Raw genomic sequence first — 21,711 nt, forward strand, 5'->3', positions numbered from 1 at the left:
CAGGGGTTAGAGGGTTTAGTCCCGGGGTTCCCCCCACTCAGGCTAATTCCTTCCTTCTGGGGTCCCCGCTGGTTTTCGGGCCCCCCCTTCTTCCACCTAGGACTCCCCAGGGTTTGGCTGCCCAACCTTCCAGGGTTGGGGTCGGGTGCTTGCTTCGAAAGGGGCCTACCTTGGGTAGTCAGGTCATTTCCCTGGCTGTCATCCATCTTTCTACCAGTGCGATCATCTCGTCGTATATGGACAGATCGTTCTGGCCTACCCATTTGCGGAGATCTGGCGGCAGTCCCCGCATGTAATGGTCGATGACCAGGGTCTCCAAAATCTCCTCCGGCTTGCACACCTCGGGCTGTAACCACTTCTGTGCAAGGTGTATGAGGTCGACGAGGTGGGGGTTTGTTCTCCTGGTATTTCCAGTCATGGAAACTCTGGGCCCTTACCCCTGCCGTTACCCCTGGTCGTGCTAGGATCTCTGCCTTCAGACGGGTATAGTCAGTGGCATCTGCAGCAGGCAAGTCAAAGTAGGCCTTCTGGGCCTCTCCACACAAAAAAGGGGCAAGAATGCTGGCCCACTGCTACTGGGGCCATGCCTCACGCTGAGCAGTCCTTTCGAATGAGAGGAGATATGCCTCTATGTCATCTCCTGACGTCGTCTTTGGCAGACAACCAGTGGCCTTCAGGGTTCGCGTCCCGTCGGACCCCCGGGCCTGGGTGGTGAGGAGCTTCAGCTGGTCCACCACCTCTCTCAAGAGGGCACGATCTTGGGTTGCCTGGCTCATCAATAATTGATTGGTTTCCTGCTGTAGCCGCATAGACTCCTATTGTGCCATTGCCTGAACCCAGGTGGCCTCCTGCTGGGCTGTCGTGGCTTGTACCAGAGCTCTTACCACCTCCTCCATTGTGGTACAAAGCAAACAAACAAAAACCAAAAAAAAAAATCCAAAACCCCAGTGCGCTTTTTTTTAAACCTCTTTCTTCTGCCACGGTGTGAATGAAATCCCACTTCTGACACCAGTTGTGACAAAGCTCTGTCCTTGCCTCCATGGGTCCCGCGTTTCCTGGCAGATTTCTCTAGCCTCAGAGGCTCACTGTGACCCTCCATGTAACCCTTCTTTCTCTAGAGACAAGGGTCACAGTCTACTGAGCCATTTTCGTCATAAGCCAGCAAGGGAGGTGAGGAGAAGTTAGCCTTCCTTGCACAGTCTCTGATGTCTCCCAGTCTCAGTGATTAATCAGGGGGCAAAAAGGGGCGGGAGCCCAGGACCACCCTCTACTCCGGGCTCCAGCCCAGGGACCCTAATCGTATCAGCTATGGTAGCTGACCTTTTAGAAACATGACATGTACAATTCCCTGGGCTACTTCCCCCACAGCAGTCCTCACTTCCCCAAGCTCCACTTCACCCTTACCTCAGGGCCTCCTTCCTTGTACCTGATATGGTGTGTATTACTCAGCCTCTCCAACAGCGCAACTTCCTTCCACAGCTCCTGACATGCACCCCCACCTGACTGACTGGGACGCTTTTAACTAGTTTCAGCCAGCCCCTGATTGGCTTCAGGTGCCCCAATCAACCTAGCATTCTCCCTGCCTTCTGGAAAGTTCTTAATTGGCCCCAGGTGTCTTAACTGACCTGGAGCAGCTTCCATTTCACTTAACCTGGTACCAGGGATTTGTTTAGCCTGGAGGTAATATATCTATCTCCCACTACTTTTCTATAGCCATCTGGCCTTGCCCCGTCACACAATGTAACTTCAAAAATAGGTGTAAGGATTTGAATTAAAATAAAAATGTTTCATGAAACTCAGCCATGTATGGAAACTTAGAGTTTAGCTTGACAGTTTGACCAGACTTCATAATTTTTACCCTTGACATCTGAGTACAAAGATAAGGAGTACTCTTTCAAACAAAAATTCCTCTTCTCACTCCTCTCACCTCCAAGAGCATAAAAATTAGTGAGTCAAACAAATTCAGAGAGCAGGTCAGACAGTCTTTTCCATCACTTTTCATGCTGAAAGCAAACACCCTGTTCAGCGCTGCTGTCCGAACTACTATCCTCCCCTTGAGCACGCTCTGTACTCATTATAAAATGATGAACAGCCAGTTCCGTTACATCATAGCTTAGGGTCTGCTAGCAGTGCAGAAGTACTGTCCAGTATAAGCCACTCACTACCTGTCAACCAAGAAACTAAAAAGTTCAAATCACCTTCTTGCTCCCACATTTTCCCCATTTTCAAATGTCTAGGGGAGATGATGAGCTTTGCAACATGCCCAGAAGGGTACCAAATGTGGGCTATTTTGGATAAGTAAGGGGAATGAGATCTATAGCTGTTAGGCCTCCCAAAGAATGTCTAGCCAGCAGCCTCTTCTTGTGTGCAACAAGGGGGCTTCAGCTCAAGCACCTCTGTTAATCTCTGATACTCTGTTAATGTCATATGTGTGCTGTGAAGAAAGAAAAGATTTGATTTTCCAGGATCTTCATTCCTGCACCTTTCATTCACTTTATAAACTATGATGAAAAATATTATTGATTTCATATTTACATTGGCAGATAGGCTTCTATAATACGTCTCCTATGTGTATGCGTTGTTGTTGTATCTCTTTTGGTCCCGGGATACTAGGCAGACAGGGTGGGTAAGGTCGTATTTATCGGACAAACCTCTGTTGGTGAAAGAGACAAGCTTTTGAACTCTTGAGAAGAAGAAGCTTGTCTCTTTCACCAACAGAAGTTGGTCAAATAAAAGATATTCCCTCATCCACCTTATGTGTTTGTATGTATGTGATGGGGGTGAACCCCACACAAGGCCTGAAGGGGTTAATTAGGTCAATTAAAGTGTAGGCTGCACCTCCAGGAAAGCCAGGGAATGCTAAAACCTAATTTTAAGTAGAACTCCCCCTATGCCAGTCCAGCTGCAGGAGGAGCTGGGCTGGGTTTATAAAGACAGATAGTTGACAACAGAAGGGGGCTGCAGGGAAGTAGTCTGCTGCCACTCCCTGGGAGTAGGGAGGTGTGTTTGAGGCTACAGAGTTCAGTAGTCTGCAAGTACTCTCTGGGAGGAGGGAGTTTGAGTTGGGACACCTAGAGAGGGGGGAACCATACAGTTGCCAGATATAAGGTCCCTGGTCTGGAACCTGGAGTAGTGGGTGGGCCCAGGTTCCCCTACTGGCCAATGGGGAAGTGGCACCATCAGGACAGTGCATGAGAAGACTGCCTGAGACTGTGTGTGCAGCAGGACTTTGATACCCCAGAAGGGGAAAATTATAGTGACCTGGCTGGAGGGCCAAGCTACAGAGACAGAGTACACTGAATCACAGGGAGCAAGAGACAGATGGCAGGGCATGCAGCACGCAGCAAAAGGGGGAGTCAGACCTGAGTGGAGCTAATCCTGAGACATGGCCACAAGGAGGCGCTATCCAGCGGTAAGTCGAGCACCCTGTCACAGTGTAACATATGTATAATTTGTTTAACTTGATATTTGTTTGAGCTTCATTTTTAATTTTTACATTCAGAACAATCTGAAGAACAAATGTCTGTCTTGTCTGTTTCAATAGTTGATACAAAACTTGAAATTCCTTCTGATATGCCTCTTTCTCCTTAAGGAATTCTGGAGCTCAGTGCTCTTCAGCACTGCTTTAGCCATCAGAAAGTGTTAGATGTGTTCTCAATATAAGCTTAACAATTTATTATCATATAGCTTAAAAGATAACAATAAAGTCATAAATGAATATTTTGTAGGACAACACCATTACATATCAGAGATACAGAGCAATTGTGGAAGGTGAGTGGTGCTGCTGAGATTCTTACATAGCAATAGCAGAAGCAGATGGTAAAACACTATAGTGGCTTCAGTAATTCGTCTCGAACAGGATCCAGAGATTGGCAATGTCTCTTTCCCCAGAAGCTTTCACTTGCAGTGGCCTACTAGGATCTATCATATGCCCCTTGGGCCTTCTTCTTCAGTACATAGCAGCTCTTGCTGAAGTTATGTTGCTGGCTCCAAACCCAACAAAAAAGTGATGAAATCCTGATGTATATTTCATTTTCTACCAATACAACCAATGCCATCAAAAAGATTCCTATTGCCAGCAAGAGTTGAACAGTCAGTATTAACTGAAGCCAGAAAGACTGAAGAAGCACTCGTGGGAAGGGGAATAATGTTCAAGGAGCTAACTGAGATATTCTCCAATCCTCGCATTTGAAGATGTCTGCCGCTAAACCCCGAGGTATAAGGGGAGTTCTATTTAAAAACAGATGGCACAATCTGGTGCAATTTGATACAGACCACCTACATCAGAGTGCCTCAGAGCAGGAGCAACTCACTCCAGATAAAGTAGGGTATAAATGGATGTAGACCTCAGCTGCACACACCATTGAAGTATATCATCCCCTTCCTCTCCAAGAAAAATAATACTTAGGAAATGCCAGTGCACCTTATGAATAGACCTCAGGATTTGTTTAACCTTGATGACCACCTGAGGGTTTAGCTTATGCATCTGTTCCCACTTAGCTTAATTGACAAGAGGAAGAATATATTTACCTTTGATGAAACCATTTTATTGAAGCAACAGGATATGTTAATTTCAAATAATAGAATAAACTTTGTTTTCGCAACGATGTAAAATAAGTATATGATGATGTGAAAACATTTGCTTAACCTCTTGTGAGCCAGTGTTCTTATAATCATCATAAAGAGCAGAATATCCATGCAGTCACCATCACAAAATAAACACAGTATTTGCTGAGGCGCTAGAGACGTTTACATACATATCAAAGGAGCAAAAGAAATCCAAACCAAATTGCTCAATAGTGTATTTTACACAACCTGGCAATTAATAAATACCTAGTTCATATATAGTATTTTCAATTGTAGAGCTCAATGCACTTTACAAATAAGGTCAGTATTGTCACCCATTGTACAGTTGGGGAAACTGAGGCACATATAGTTGAAATGACTTGCCTAAGGTCACACAACAGGCCAATGGCAGAGCTGGTAATAGAATGCAGGTCTTCTGGGTCCCATGTTAGTGCTCTGTTCACTGGGCCACATTGCTCCCCCATACAGTACTGTAACTTTGACGTTTTAAAATGTTTATTACAATGATTCATTACTTAGATGCCCCTTTTACCTAGTTGTAATACATTGGGAACCACATTATTTGGTTTATCGCTAGCAATGGGCAAACCAAAGTGGTTAAAATAAGAATTGACCCAAGCAGCTAAAGAGAAATTTCAGAGAGGAATGGGGACTAGAGATAGATGACAAAAGAGGAGGTGATGAATAGCTATAAAAAGGGTGAGTGGGCTTCAGAGCCCACGCCCCAGCCTGAGCTGCAACGTCAGAGTCTTGCCTATGCCACTCTTTTTAGAGAACTAATGCAAGTCCCACTAGCTGGAGTCTGTCAACTCAGGCTGGACGGCTCACTTCTGCGCGCTGTGTAGACCCACCCAAAGGGGCTGCCCACCCTGCTACAGTCTCCCAAGGCCAGAGCTACAAAGCTGTTTCACTATAATTGAATAATTAAATATGAATTGGGCCAGAGGAAGAGAGAGAATCACTCTACAGTCCAATAGTCAGAGCACTCATCTGAGAGGTGACAGATCCCTGTTCCGATCCCTTCTCTTCATCAGGCAGAGAGGGACTTGAACCTCCTACACAATAGGGGAGTGTTCTATTCATTGGGACCGAGGTTATAAGGGAGCAAATCCTACCTCCCCCTCGCTGCTAGGTGGCATCTGAACATGTGGACTGGATTGGGTCCTGCAAGCAAGATGGGTGGGTGAACGATCATCCCCCTCCAGTTTGTGGACTGCATATTGATACTTAGGTGAGAGATAGGCATCCAGGAACCTAGAGGCAGCAGTGTTCCTGCCCAGAGGCAGAAACATAGGCACCTTGGAAACTTTAACTGTGAAAATGTAGGTGTCAAGTGCATTTAAGCACCTCCAGACAGATATGGCACTAGGCATAAGCAGACTGAGCCCTGGACTACCCTACACAGTTAGGTTAATATAAGGCAGCTTACGTTTGTTGACCTAATTATGTCAGTGTGCACAGTAGTCTTGCTCCCACTGATGTAAGTGCCCTACTGCACTGAAATTATAACTTCACCTCCAGGAGAGGCATAGAGCTTATGTCAGGCCTTGTCTACACTACGAAATTAGGTCGAATTTATAGAAGTCGGTTTTGTAGAAAGCGTTTTTATACAGTTGATTGTGTGTGTGACCCCACACAAATGCTCTAAGTGCATGTAGTCGGCGGAGTGTGTCCACAGTACCGAGGCAACAGTCAACTTCCGGAGCATTGCACTGTGGGTAGCTATCCCACAGTTCCCGCAGTCTCCGCCACCCATTTGAATTCTGGGTAGAAATGGGGCTAAAACATTGTCGCGGGTGTTTCTGGGTGCATATCGTCAGGCCCCCCTTCCCTCCCTCCGTCCATGAAAGCAAGGGCAGACAATTGTTTTGTGCCTTTTTTCTTGAGTTACCTGTGCAGACACCATACCACGGCAAGCATGGAGCCCACTCAGCTCACTGTCACTGTATATCTCCTGGGTGCTGGCAGACGCGGTACTGCATTGCTACACAGCAGCAGTTAATTGCCTTTTTGGCATCAGACAGTGCAGTATGACTGGTAGCTGTTGTCAACGTAGTCCAGGGTGCTCGATGAGATCGGGGCGCCTGGGCAAACATGGGAGTGACTCAGCCAGGTCATTTCCCTTTTAAGTTTCGTCTCATGGCGATTCAGTCCTACCGGCAGTGCACTGTCTTTTAATCTGCAGCCAGCAGAAGACGATGGCCAGCAGTCATACTGTACTGTCTTCAGCCGAGCACCCAGGAGATGACGATGGCTAGCGGTTGTACTGCACAGTCTGCTGCCAGCAAGATATATAAAGATAGCTGAAGTGGATCAAAACAAGAAATAGACCAGATTTGGTTTGTATGCATTTTCTCCTCCCTCCCTCCGTGAAATCAACGGCCTGCTAAACCCAGTTTTGAGCTCTATCCTTGAGGTTTTGAGTTCTACCCTTGAGGGGGCCATTCTGTTTCTCACAAAGACACCCCCTTTGTTGATTTTAATTCCCTGTAAACCAACCCTGTAAGCAATGTTGTCAGTCGCCCCTCTCTCCACCAAAGCAATGGCAAACAATCGTTTTGCGCCCTTTTCCCTTGATTGCCCAAGCAGGAGCAGATGCCATAGCACAGCAAGCATGGAGCCCGTTCAGCTCACCAGAGCAGTTATGACCATTGTAAACACCTCGCGCTTTATCGTGCAGTGTATGCAGAACCAGCACCTGAAAAACCAGGCGAGGAGGCGACAGCAGTGCGGTGATGAGGACATGAACACACTTTTCTCTAAAACCACGTTGCCCCGCAATTTGGAGATCATGGTGTTAATGAGGCAGGCTCATGCCGTGGAATGCCGATTCTGGGCCCGGGAAACAAACACAGACTGGTGGGACCGCATAGTGTTGCAGGTCTGGGTTGATTCCCAGTGGCTACGAAACTTTCGCATGCGTAAGGGCACTTCCATGGAACTTTGTGACTTGCTTTCCCCTGCCCTGAAGCTCAAGAATACCAAGATGAGAGCAGCCCGCACAGTTCACAAGCGAGTGGCAATAGCCCTGTGGAAGCTTGCAATGCCAGAAAGCTACTGGTCAGCTGGTAAGCAATTTGGAGTGGGCAAATCTACTGTGGGGGTTGCTGTGATGCAAGTAGCCAACGCAATCATTGAGCAGCTGCTATCAAAGGTAGTGATTCTGGGAAATGTGCAGGTCACAGTGGATGGCTTTGCTGCAATGGGATTCCCTAACTGTGGTGGGGCCATAGATGGAACCCATATCCCTATCTTGGCACCGGAGCACCAAGCCGGCGAGTACATAAACCGCAAGGGGTACTTTTCAATGGTGCTGCAAGCACTGGTGGATCACAAGGGACGTTTCACCAGTATCAACGTGGGATGGCCGGGAAAGTTCCATGACGCTCATGTCTTCAGGAACTCTGGTCTGTTTAAACGGCTGCAGGAAGGGATTTACTTCCCAGACCAGAAAATAACTGTTGGGGATGTTGAAATGCCTATAGTTATCCTTGGGGACCCAGCCTACCCCTTAATGCCCTGGCTCATGAAGCCGTACACAGGCACCCTGGACAGTAGTCAGGAGCTGTTCAACTATAGGCTGAGCAAGTGCAGAATGGTGGTAGAATGTGCATTCGGACATTTAAAGGGTTGCTGGCACAGTTTACTGGCTCACTCAGACCTCAGCGAAACCAATATTCCCATTGTTATTGCGGCTTGTTTTGTGCTCCACAATCTCTGTGAGAGTAAGGGGGAGACGTTTATGGTGGGGTGGGAGGTTGATGCAAATCGCCTGGCTGCTAAATACGTGCAGCCAGACACCAGAGCAGTCAGAAGAGCACAGCAGGAAGCAGTGCGCATCAGAGAAGCTTTGAAAACCAGTTTCATGACTGGCCAGGGTACTGTGTGACACTTCTGTTTGTTTCTCCTTGATGAAAACCTGCCCCCTTGGTTGACTCTAATTCCCTGTAAGCCACCCACCCTCCCGTCTTTGATCACAGCTTGCTTGCAAAGGAAATAAAGTCACTATCATTTAAAAAACATGTATTCTTTATTAATTGATTTTAAAAATAGGGAGATAACTCACAAGATAGCCCAGGTGGGGTGTGGGAGGAGGGGAGGAGGGAAGGAAAAGGCCACTTTAAAATTTGTTGAATGCCAGCCTTCTGTTGCTTGGGCTGTCCACTGGGGTGGAGTAGATGGGTACCCGGAGCCTCCCACCCCGCGTTCTTGGGCGTCTGGGTGAGGAGGCTATGGAACTTCGGGAGGAGGGAGGGCGGTTAAGCAGGGGCTGCAGCAGCAGTCTGTGATCCTGCTGCCATTCATGAACCTCCACCAGACGCTGGAGCATGTCTGTTTGATCCCACAGTATCTGCAGCATTTCCTCATGCCTCCTCTGATCTTTCTGCTGCCACCTCTCCTCATGTTCATCGTCCACCATCCTGTACTCTGCTATTGTGTCCCTCCACACAGCTCTGTCAGTGCCAGACGACTGCGTGAGCTCAGAGAATGTTTCATCGCGCGTGCGATTTTTCGCCACCTTATCTGAGATAGCTTCTGGGATAGAGGAGGGAGGCTTGAAACATTTGTAGCTGCTGGAGGAAAAAAAGGGAGTGAAGTACTTAAAAAGATACATTTTACAGAACAATGACTATACTCTTTCATGGTGAACAACACTATTCACATTACATAGCACATGTGATTTTGGTACAAGGTCGCATTTTGCATCTTATATTGAGTGCCTGCAGCTTTGGTGTTAGAGATCACACACGCAGGGCCGGGCAACAGAATTCGGCTTGCAGGCAGCCATGGTACGCCATAGTCTTTCGGCTTCTGCAACCTTCATAACAGAAGCCCCCTCCTTTCCCATACCAAGCAAAGCCTGTTGAGTTGGCCATTTACTGCTGCAGTTTTCCTGTTAACGTGCAGCAGCAGAAACCAAACTAACCCCCTACCCCCATCCAATACCCTCCCCCCACTGCCTGGCTAGTATCAGGAAGATCCCTGCTAGCCAAACGCGAACAGCTCAGCACCAATGGCCCCCCCTCCCACCGCATGGCTAACTGCAGGGAGGATTTCTTTTCAGCCACAGGCAAAAGCCCAGTAGGAACGGCCACCTCTGAATGTCCCCTTAATCAATTCCCCATTTCAACCAGGTTACCATGAACAATATCACTCTTCTGAGGATAACACAGAGAGATAAAGAACAGAAGTTGCTTGAATGCCCGCAAAAACTGGGACCATATGCTGCCAGGCTTTGTCATGCAATGATACCAGATTACTTGCTACTAGCATGGCATGGTAAAATGTCCTACCATGGAGGACGGAATAAGGCTGCTCTCCCCAGAAACCTTCTGCAAAGGCTTTTAGAGTACCTCCAGGAGAGCTTCATGGAGATGTCCCTGGAAGATTTCCGCTCCATCTCCAGACACGTTAACAGACTTTTCCAGTAGCAGTAAGGGGCACGAATGCATCCCAAGTCCTCAGGGCTACTTAATCATTAAAAAACGCTTGCTTTTATAACATGTATTATATTTAAAAAGGTACACTCACCAGAGGTCCCTTCTCTGGCTTCATTGGTTTGGGAGGGTATTTCAGTCAGGGTGATAAAAAGATCCTGGCTGTTGGGGAGAACAGTGTGCTGTGTGCTCTCCCCAAGCTCGTCCTCCTATTCTTCCCCATCTGCAAAATCCTCAGCCATGGTGGAGAGTATCCCATCCTCGGAGTCCACAGACAGTGATTGGGTAGTGGTGGCGGCCCCCCCTAGAATTGCATGTAGCTCAGCATAGAAGCGGCATGTCTGGGGCTCTGTCCCGGAGTGTCCGTTTGATTCTTTGTTTTCTGGTATGCTTGTCTGAGCTCCTCAAGTTTCACGCGGCACTGTGTTGCGTCCCTGATGTAGCCTCTGTCCCTCATGGCCTCTGAGATTTTTTGAAATGTTTTGGCATTTCATCTTTTGGAACGTAGTTCTGATAGCATGGATTCCTCTCCCCATACAGCGATCAGATCCAGTACCTCCCGTTCGGTCCATGCTGGAGCTCTTTTTCGATTCTGGGACTGCATGGTCACCTGTGCTGATGAGCTCTGCATGGTCACCTGTGCTGATGAGCTCACCTGGCCAAACAGGAAATGAGATTCAAAAGTTCCCGGGGCTTTTCCTGTACACCTGGCCAGTGCATCTGAGTTCAGAGTGCTGTCCAGAGCGATCACAATGTGCACTGTTGGATAGCTTCTGGAGGCCAATACCTTCAAATTGCGTCCACACTAACCCTAATTCAAAACGGCGATGTTGATTTCAGCGCTAATCTCCTCGTTGGGGAAGAGTACAGAAATCAGTTTTAAGAGCCCTTTATGTCGAAAAAATGGCTTCGTTGTGTGGACGGGTGCAGGGTTAATTCGGATTTAACGCTGCTAAATCTAACATAAACTCATAGTGTAGACCATGCCTCAGTGTAGTTAAGGCGACTCAGTGTCAATGTAGGCACTGCGTTACGTACATCGGCTGTTGGCTGTCTTGTCCCAGCCGGGCTGTTGCTGGCTGTCCACTCCAAGCTGGGTTGTCACCCAGGCTCCCAGCTTGGTCTGCTGCCTGGGCTCCCTGCTCCCTGCAGGGAGCCCTGCTACCCTCCCCACCGCCCTCCCCGGGGTCCCTGCTTCCTGCTCCCAACAGAGAGCCTAGCTACACCAAGGCTCTTGGCTAGAAGCCTGGCTGCCTCCCCTGCCTCTTGGTTTCCCACTAGGCGCACAGCAACTAACTGGACCCTGGGCGCGGATCTCCCCACCAGAGGTGAGATGTCCTGGCTGGATTCCCCCACTCCCAGAGGCTAGAATCCCAGGTTCTCAGCCCCCCACATTGACCCTCTTCAGTCAGTGGAAGCATTCCTGGGGAGGACACACACCACTGACAGAAGGAGGGTAATTACTGTGGTGGTTGTAAGTCAACCCAACCTGGATTGATTTAAGATTGTAGTATAGGACTCCCTATGAATTATTAGTATGTATTGTTTGTGTGTGTGGGGGAGGGGGGGAATATTCCTGCTTAGGGTCCCCAATGGGCTAGGACTGGCACTGACTACAGGGTTTGATGGCAGTCAAGAGGTAGTTTTGTAGTGTGCAGTTGCACCTAAAATTGGGCCTTGTGGATCCTAGCCTTTGCCTCTGCCTCAGTTTCCACATCTGTGAAATGGGGCTGATAACACTATCTTGTAGGGGAGTTGTGAAGATAAATTCATTAATATGAATGAGATACTCAGTTACAACTGGCCTGAGTACCGTATAAAAGGCCACAAGGCAATGAATAATCCTGTATTTAGGGCAGGGATAAAAAAGTGTGCAAGAAATAAGGTGTGGAGGCAAATAATATTGAACAGCAGCCTCATTCATTGAGCACCATCCTTCCTATGCACTGAATGAGACAGGTATCCTACAGAGGAAATATGTGATCATGTAATTAAAGACTGCATAATAATGTAGACGCACAAGGGGATCAAATTCAGGTTGCACAGGCAATCCTAAATCTGTCATTTTCAAACTTTTGAGTGCTTGATTTTACAAGCAAAGTACTATTATTTCAATGTAACTTTTTGTATGTAACATTTATTTTATAACCCCCCCCGAAACCTAATGTTGTTCAATATATTCGCAAAAATATTAGATTATTCAAATTTGCCTTTGAATCCTTTTGATCCCCCAACCTTATCGGAGCAGCTCCTGAGTAGTGATAATATTCTGTAGTGATATATGAAGCCCTTTGTTAACATATTCTGGTAATAATAATGCCTAGCTCTTATATAGAGAGATACGGTGGAGGAGGGAATATCTTTTCTGGACCAACTTCTGTTCAGGAGAGAGACAAACTTTCAAGCTTACACATTGCTCTTCTTCAGGTCTGGGAAACGTACTCAGAGTATCATAGCCACCTTGTCATAGCCCTTATATAGCATTTTTCATCAGTAGATCTATTGCTTATTAATTATCCAATTGAAAGTAATCTAGAGACCATAATGATGAAATGCAGTGTAATGAAAGCTGCTAATTCATCTGGCAGGAGAGTCAATGGAGAGAGTTAAACTCAGCTGGTGAAGACTAGCAGAGAAGATCAACACAATAAGGATATAGGCCTGCCTAATTCTGCTCTTATTTACTTCAATTTTACATTAGTTTAACTTGATTTACGTCAGTGTAGTAACTCCTGACTTATACTGAGTGGGGAATTGGACATTATGAGAGTAGATGTAGCAGCTTCCTGGATGTATATTTCAGAAACATGTACATGTTCAAAAAGACAACTGCAAAAATTCTTCTCAATACCAGAGTAGGGTAAATACTTTAATTTGATCCATAGAAAGGAATATGTTGGATGTGACAAAACAAGGAAGCATGCTCCATTTACTTTCTTTCCATCGTAGTGTGTTAAACTTATTTTAAAGAACTAAAAAACAAAATAAGTCAATGCTAAGCTTAAAGGACAGACAATTATAAAATATAATGATAAAATCATATCATCTCTTCATTGTCTGGTATTTCCTTAATTTTGGGCAGATGTTTTCAATATGCAACAGATCAGTTAATAGCCCGGTTTACAGAAACCTAACAGTCCATAGTACTGGACTCTTATGCAATGGAAGCAATAGGAAAAGTTACACTTAATAAAAGAGATGACTATAGACAGATTAATAACTCTTGCTTAACAATGTTATCCAAAATATGAGGTTGTTAAAAAGAATGAAATTAATGGCGAATGAGTCAAGGACTTGGACAGTTTGTACTCCTATCATATAAAATCACACACAAAACTGTATTATGTTAGGGCTGGAAAACTTGAGAGAAATTCTATTTCTGGAGTTGATTCTATTTTTATTTGAACTAAATAAACCATGTTCTGAACAGTCACAAATTAAATGGAACTCAAAGCGCCTCAGGATCAGAGTTCACTAATGTGTCCTGCTGACTAGAGCACTGAACAAGGCCTCAGAAGATATGCACTCCAGTCCTGGCTTGGCTGGTGACCTTGGTCCCTCAGTTTTCCCATCTGTGAAATGAGGACAATGATTCTTGTCTCCTTTTTTGTAAAGTGCTTTTAGTTCTACTAATGAAAAGTGCTATGTAAGAGCTAGGTAATACTATTAATTTAGTGGTCCCTCAATCTTAGACTATATTCCTCCATATCTCACATTTAGATTTAAAGGTTTTATAAAAGCACATACCCTATGTTAAACAAAAAATATTATCCAAGAGACAAAAAAGTCCATGTTTCTTAGCTATATATTTAGTTTTGTGTAAAAACCATGTATTTAATCTACTAAATAACTTTTCAAGAAGCATCATGTGAGTTAAATATTATGTACTATGCATAATTTACATATTATCATGAAACAATAAGTTGAACAGTCCTTATTAGCTCTTTTTAGAATCCCAAAAACAACCTAACAAAGAAACGCATTCTATATTTTTATTTAAATGACATGCTTTTAAATGCAGGCAAAACACCAACAGTCAACTAACATGTAAACCTGCAGAGCCACATATTCAAAGCCCCCTCCACTGTGTTAAAGCTTAATGCCAGCATTAAGCGAGCATTGTTTGGACTCTAAAACCCCTTCAGAGTACTGAGCAAAATGCCAACATGAAAACAGCTCAGTGTTGAATCCTAACACAACTCCCGTCATATCAGCCTCTTTCCAGTACTCTGTCATGGTAACACATTCCAAAACAGCATACAATAAAGAGTCTATCATGAAATCCCATATTTACAAACAGCTCATCTTGAAATAATCAAAACAGATTCCATATGAGACATCAAGATGGATTTCCCTTAATCTTATAGTGGCAAAATTATTATACTCAGGCAATTGGCAAGACAATGTGAGAGCATTAAAAAGGGAGCAGATTCCACACTAAGGCACTCACATACAACATGGGAAAGAATGAATTAGAATGTAAAGAAGTCTGGACAACATTGCTAATAGGGATATGAGAAGCCAATGGCGTTTTGGGTTTTAGGAAACTTCTAAACTCAATCCTGCAGTTTTTCCTAAAGCAACACTCCACTTAACATCATAGCTCCAACCTCCCTCCCTTCCATCCCCTTCCATTTTTCCCTCTACGAAGAAGGGCCTGTTCAGACGCATTATTATGCTTAGTGGTGATATATAAATAAGCCCCTCCTGATGGAGAGGGTTACAGGTACGGAAGGGCATGTTAATGAGGAAATTATGTATGCCACTAATTTAACTATGGCCACAGGAATTTGTGCCAGTAGCAGCTGAAGAATATTATCACTTCATGGTATTAGCCAGTAATGATCAGCGCCTTACTCTCAGATGCCCACACTCCCTAGGAGGGTGAGCTGGTGTGATGTGTAGCATTCATCATGGCACCACAGCTGGCTTCAGAGGTAAACTGGGTTAGCCCATTAGTAACCAAATAATCCTTTTGTTGTGTTTGCTAAAATTCAGATAAAAGCCAAACAAATTTTATTTTTTTTTTAATTCCTAATTGGATCTTACATGCAGAGTTTTAGTCAGGGTATGATATTTTAATACAATCACTGAGTTATAAACCATTTAAAGCTGTGGGCTAATAATGGAAAAAGTGAGCAATGATAATAGCACTACCATAATACACCAATTCCCCTTAGAATAGGTACTTTTTCTTAAACAGCCTCTGAGTTCAGCCTCAATGACCTTGCCTGGTTAGGCCATTCCAAACTTGGCTCTTTATACAGCACAGTACTTCTTGATATGTGTTTCAAATTTATCTTTATTTTCATCGTACACTAAACTATAGTCTGATCAGTAACCAGAGCAGACTTTAACTACAACATATAGATTTACATTTTTGACAGCTTAATCCCCTCTAACTCTATTTGTTTTAAAACTGATTGACGTTTGGAGGACAGAGAACAGGTAAGCATTTTGAAATCATGAAATAGTCATCTGAAATTGTAAACAGGAAGCATGCATTTAAGAAAAGGAGGTTTTCTTTGAACTGACAGACCGTATGAAAGCCTAAATATTATGTGTTTTTTATGTAAAAAAAATTATCTGATGTCATCAATTTTCAGTCATTTTCTAATGTAATACCATGCCCAATTGATAGTCCATTGTATGCCAGACAGAGAATTCTAATGTAGTCTAGCATTTAATTCCACAGAAGAGATTTTTAAAAAACTATTTTAATATATATGAAATTTGTTAAAAAAAAAAACTTCAGGAGATTGCTAAGGTTGCAAAATTAAACATTAAAAGTAAAGAAATGCCAAAGTTAAGGCTATCTGCACAACCTTAACTCTGCCCCTTCATGTATATGCATTAGGTTATAGTTGTAAATTAACCCAGAAGAGTTAGCCTTTAGAGTCTGGGCAAGAGATAGGGCTGATGCTGTTACCCTAAGTCTATTTCAGGGTATACCCATAACGTAACCAATCTGATCTCATTAGGTATGGGTCTCCAGAGTGACAAGGGAAATACTTGGAGGCTACGGATACAGCCTTCCAATAAATAACAGATTGACACAAGCAGTGCCCTTTCCAGAACAAGGCATCTTTTTAGTTGTTGCAAATCACAATCCCTAATACAATAATAATCTAAGACACAAATCCCTTGCAAGTTAAAAAGCACCCAAACTGCAATAACATACAGTTGAGATTATTCTAAATGATGTGCCCTGCTTACAGTGATCTGTTGTTCACAGGTAACTGATAGTTTTAAATCATTGTTTAGCTCTTACATATATAAATTCCTTTCATAAGAACGGCCATACTGGGTCAGACCAAAGGTCCATCAAGCCCAGTAGCCTGTCCTGTGGCCAGTGGCAGGTGCCCCAAAAGGAATGAACAGACAGATCAACATCAGGTTATCCATGCCCTGTCACCCAAACCCAGCTTCTGGCAAACAGAGGCTAGGGACACCATTCCTGCCCATCCTGACTAATAGCCATAGATGGACCTATCTTCCATTAATCTATCTAGCTCCTTTTTGAACCCCATTTATAGTACTGGCCTTCACAACACCCTCTGGCAAGGAGTTCCAGAGGTTGACAGTGCATTGCATGAAAAATTACTTTCTTGTGCTTGTTTTAAATCTGCTACCTATTAATTTCATTTGATGGTCTCTTGTTCTTGTATTATGAGATGGAGTAAATAACACTTCCTTATTTACTTTCTCTATATCACTCATGATTTTATAAACCTCTATCATATCCCCCCTTAGTCACCTCTTTTCCAAGCTGAAAAGTCCCAGTCTTATTAATCTCTCCTCATACGGAAACCATTCTATACTCCTATCATTTTTGTTGCCCTTTTCTGAACCTTTTCTAATTCCATACTTAACTTCATACTTCATACTTAACATGCACTCATGCATCTTTATTAACCTCCCACACACACGTATATACACTAACACTATAACTGACAAGCTTACTTTGTTTGCTGACTTCATTGCACCGTTCCTCATGCACACTGTCTCTTCTCCCTCTGCTCCCGTGACAGGACTCCCTCTGCTGCTGGTTTTCTCAAACGCTGCTGCTGTTTCTTCTACTTCTGCTGTTGCTGTTCTTCTCTCGCTTCACCTCAGGCATCCCTTTCCCTTCTTACAACTATCCACTGACACACTGACCTTTATACTATCCTGTCAGAACTTTCTAGACACTTCTGCTAATATCTTTCTGTCTGAATTTTCTTGGACTCATGCCAACATTCCAAGCATGCCAGTTCTATATTTAGACTTGTTTATTGCTGCCAATTCTATTTTTGCAACTGTTATTTTCCTCAGGGTTATGATGTGCTGTTGCCACCCTTTTCCCCACCAATTCTATTTTTAGTGCTATGCTATATGACCTGCAGCTTCCATCTAATGATGGACTGACTCTTATTTAAAATAGAAGGCAGGGATACAAAATGGAGTTTGGGGAATTTCTCTGGTATCAATTCCAGTTTGTGGTATAAGCCAACAGCAGCAGAAAGTCAACAGGGGAAGGGGACAATTGTAAGATGCTTTCACAACTGCAAATTTATTTTCTTAAGGTGTGCAGGAGGTCAGCATGACATCAAAAGTGGGTGGTTCTGAGCATGCATGCTCAGCAAAAGCACTGATTCAGAGTATCCCCTTAGCATTCTTTCCTGGCCAAGCCCCTGCTATATCTTACCCAGTGTAATACCCCAAAGGACAGTCTGGCAAAAACACCACTTGCACGCTCAGGATGAACACCTCCTACACCATCTGCAAAAAGCTGGGCCCAATTTATTTATTCTGCATTTACATGGGTGTATGGCCTCAATCTTGCAAGGTACTAAGAACCACTAATGGCCATTGATGGTTGGAAACTTTCAGCAATAGGCTCTAAATAAGAGTAGAATTAGGCCCCATTATTCCATACACAAAACATACTTTTGATGAATCTGGCTTGGCTCAGCTGTGTAAGCCATAATTATATCCACACTCTGAAACAATTTGAAATAAAATGTAGTATTCGTTGTAGTTTTATAGTGTAAAAAGTGCTGAGCAGTATGATACTGTATTCCATGTCTTCCAGTCTTTTACACTCCAGGGAGTAAGGTTGGTACCAGGAATTGGACTGGACCGTCCTACATGACTATGCAGAGCACTAAAATTAAACAAACAGCTGGCTCTAATTGATGGCTTCTTAACTCAAAGATATTCCCAGTTCCTGTAGATGTATTTGTAAGCAGTGTCAGGATGAGCTCCACCCTGACATCTGGTGGTGAGGTGTGGCAAGTTGTGGAAAAGAACTTCAGGGGCCGACCTCATTTGCATAGGCACACCCACCACGCCTAGAATGAGACCATAGCTGCCCAAATGGTCACTTTGGCTGCTGTGGGATCCCCAGTGACTGCTGAGCAGATGGATCAGACCAGACTGGCTCAAATTGTAAGAGGAACTCAGTATCAGAACCCGATTCTACTTCATCTCCAGCTAAGAGAACGACGGGAACATCCCCCAAGTTACTCCCAGCTGATAAAAGAGGTCCGAGAGGAGGAAGAAAGGCAGGCTGCCAGTGAGTTTTGGGAAGCCCAAACATCGGAGCCAGGCAGCACAACACCACTGCAAACGGCCAGTGTACTGATGGTGAGCACCAGAGAGGAACTTGCCCAACAAATGCAGGTCCTGACGGAACGGATAGCTGAGCTGTAAAGTACCGTTGACCGAGTTAAGACTTCCAGGAATAAGAAGCCTCAAACTGTGGCGATTGAGAAGCCCGTACTTAGAGCCACCATCCCCCCCAGGCGAAGGGGGAAAGGTCAATTCTTCTGCTACCGATGTGGTCAGGATGGACACAGTGCTGCCAAGTGCCGTAATGAAGAAAACCCCTCCTTAGTGTATGGAAAGCTGAGGATCAGTTGGGAGAGATCCGGTAGCTGCCAGAGGGTCTGGGGACGGGGACCCCCCAGGTCTGCAGGATTTGAAGATTCCCCCAGGAAAGACTGTCCAGCTGGGATCCCTGCAGGACTGATAGGGCCTCGAGCAGAGGTCACGGTGAGGATCGAAGGGGTGGAGTGTAAAGCAGTGCTTGACACTGGATCTCAAGTGACTATTATATTTCAGTCATTCTACCAACAGATGCTTAGGCACCTGCCTATACAGCCACTGACTGGCCTTGGCCTGTGTGGCCTCAGCATGGATGAGTACCCCTACCAAGGGTATGTCATAGTGCACCTGGAATTCCCAGAGGAGGTTGCTGGGGTAAGAGAAGAGGTAGACACAGCTGCCTTAATATGCCCTGACCCTAAAGGGACTTCTGATGTGTCTGTGCTGATAGGGACCAACTCCAGTCTCTTCAAGGTACTCGCGGATTACTGCAGAAGGCGGGCTGGGGACCAATACCTGAATACCCTGATGATCCATACGCTTTGTGCTGAAGCCTATAGGAAAATTGAGAGCGCTAAAAGGGACACCTCTGAGCTACCGCTTGGGGCACTGAAGTACGCGGGCACAACCCCCTTAGTAGTGCCTGCAAGGACGGAGCAAGAAGTGCTTGTCATGAGTACCTGTCTGAAAGGCAGTAAAGGGACGTTAGCAATGATAGAGCAGCCGATGGGAGGAGAGCTCCCTGAAGGAGTGCTGGTCCCCAGTGGAGTCATAACCCTACCTGCTGAAGCCCAGGAAAGGGTGACTATACTGATTGCTAATGAAACGAGTCGTGATATTTTTGTGAAGCAAGGACAAAAGATAGCAGACCTCTTTGAGCCTGAGTCGATTGTAAAACCCCAGTGTGAAACTCAAGTTCCGACAATAGACCCAGCAAAGTTTGACTTTGGAGATTCACCAGTGTCCGAGGACTGGAAAGATCGCCTGACGAAGAAACTTTGTGAAAGATCCAAGGTGTTCTCACTGCATGAGTGGGATGTGGGATGTGCAAAAGGAGTAGAGCACAATATCAGACTACATGACTCTCGACCTTTCAGGGAGAGATCTAGGAAGATTGCTCTCTCTGAGATGCAAGATGTGCGACATCATCTTCAGGAGCTGGCTGCGAATGGCATCATTACAGAGTCCCGCAGCCCATACGCCTCACCCATTGTGGTAGTCCGCAAAAAGAATGGGAAAATCCGGATGTGTATTGACTACCGCACCCTAAACAGCCGTACTGTGGTCGACCAGTACACTATGCCTCGAGTGCAAGATGCCTTAGACTGTTTGCTGGGAAGCCAGTGGTTCTCTGTGTTGGATCTTCGAAGTGGATACTACCAGATCCCTCTGGGAGAAGAAGATAAGGAGAAGACAGCCTTCATCTGCCCATTAGGGTTTTATCAGTTCGAACGCATGCCCCAAGGGATTTCTGGAGCACCTGCCACCTTTCAACGTCTCATGGAGAAAGTTGTGGGAGACATGAATTTACTGTAAGTGTTAGTTTATTTGGATGACCTGATTGTGTTTGGAAGAACCTTAGAGGAGCATGAAGAAAGACTTCTTAAAGTGCTTGATAGGTTGGAGGATTATGGTCTGAAGCTTTCAATTGACAAATGCCAGTTCTGCAGAACCTCAGTGAAGTATGTGGGTCACATTGTGTCCCAAGAAGGTGTGAGTACTGATCCTGATAAAATAGAAGCACTCACTACATGGCCACGTCCAAGTAACTACAGAGAACTCAAGACCTTTCTTGGATTTAGTGGCTACTACCGCAGATTTTTGAAAAACTATGCTACGATTGTAAAGCCTCTGAATGATCTTACCAGGGGACATCAGTCCAGCAAGAACAAATCTAAGTCCAAGAATAAGGGGAGGTCCCCAAAGCCTCCTGTGCAGAGACACAATGGCCCCTTTGCACCATTTGGGCCACGGTGGGATGAGAGATGTGAAAGGGCTTTTCGAGAAATCATTACTTGCCTAACTCATGCTCCAGTCCTAGTTTTTGCTGACCCAAGCAAACCATTTATCCTGCATACTGATGCCAGTTTGGAGGGTCTGGGAGCAGTCCTGTACCAGGAAGTGGAAGGCAAATGTAAACCTGTAGCCTTTGCCAGCCGAGGATTGTCTGATAGTGAAACTCGCTATCCCACCCACAAGCTGGAATTTTTGGCCTTGAAATGGGCCATCACTGAGAAATTTCAAGACTACTTGTATGGTGCTTAGTTCCAGGTGTGGACAGACAACAATCCACTGACTTATGTGTTAACAAGTGCTAAGCTGGATGCTACAGGGCAGAGATGGGTGGCCGCCTTGGCTAGCTATGAGTTCAGCATTCAGTACCGATCAGGGAGAAGCAATGTAAATGCAGATGCATTGTCCAGGCGTCCGCAGGCTCCAGAAGTTGCTGTGATACCCACAGATGGAGTGAGATCTATTTGCAGTGTGAGTCGCCGAGAGCCAGAGGCCCGTGAGGGCTTTCAGGGATGTGTTGCAGAAGCTTTGGGCCTGCCCCCTGAATGCATGCCTTCTGCTTCGGTGAACTATATTGCATTAGACCAATCTCCTTTGCCCATGCTCAATGCGGCTGACTGGCAAGAAGCCCAGCGGCAAGATATTAACATTCGTGATACACTACTTGCCAAAAGGGAGGGGCGAAGCCCAGCTGCGGTTGTCCCACCTAACCCGGAGGGTAAACTACTATTGAGAGAATGGACCAAACTAAAACTGATTCAGGGAGTGCTACACCGAATGACCACTGACCCTTTACAAAAACAAC

The 21,711-nt window shown here is 45.2% G+C and overlaps 1 long non-coding RNA gene across 1 annotated transcript in view; it reads left to right on the forward strand.

The window, feature by feature from the left end:
- The first annotated feature begins 3,047 nt into the window (after positions 1 to 3,047).
- The window catches only part of LOC125634764 (uncharacterized), a 71,175-nt gene continuing 52,511 nt past the window's right edge, over positions 3,048 to 21,711 (forward strand). The window contains exon 1 of the long non-coding RNA XR_012667428.1: positions 3,048 to 3,412. This is a non-coding gene — a long non-coding RNA (uncharacterized LOC125634764). The remainder of the gene's footprint in view (positions 3,413 to 21,711) is intronic.

This window comes from Caretta caretta, chromosome 3 (genome assembly GCF_965140235.1).
Source record: "Caretta caretta isolate rCarCar2 chromosome 3, rCarCar1.hap1, whole genome shotgun sequence".
Lineage (NCBI taxonomy): Eukaryota > Metazoa > Chordata > Testudines > Cheloniidae > Caretta > Caretta caretta.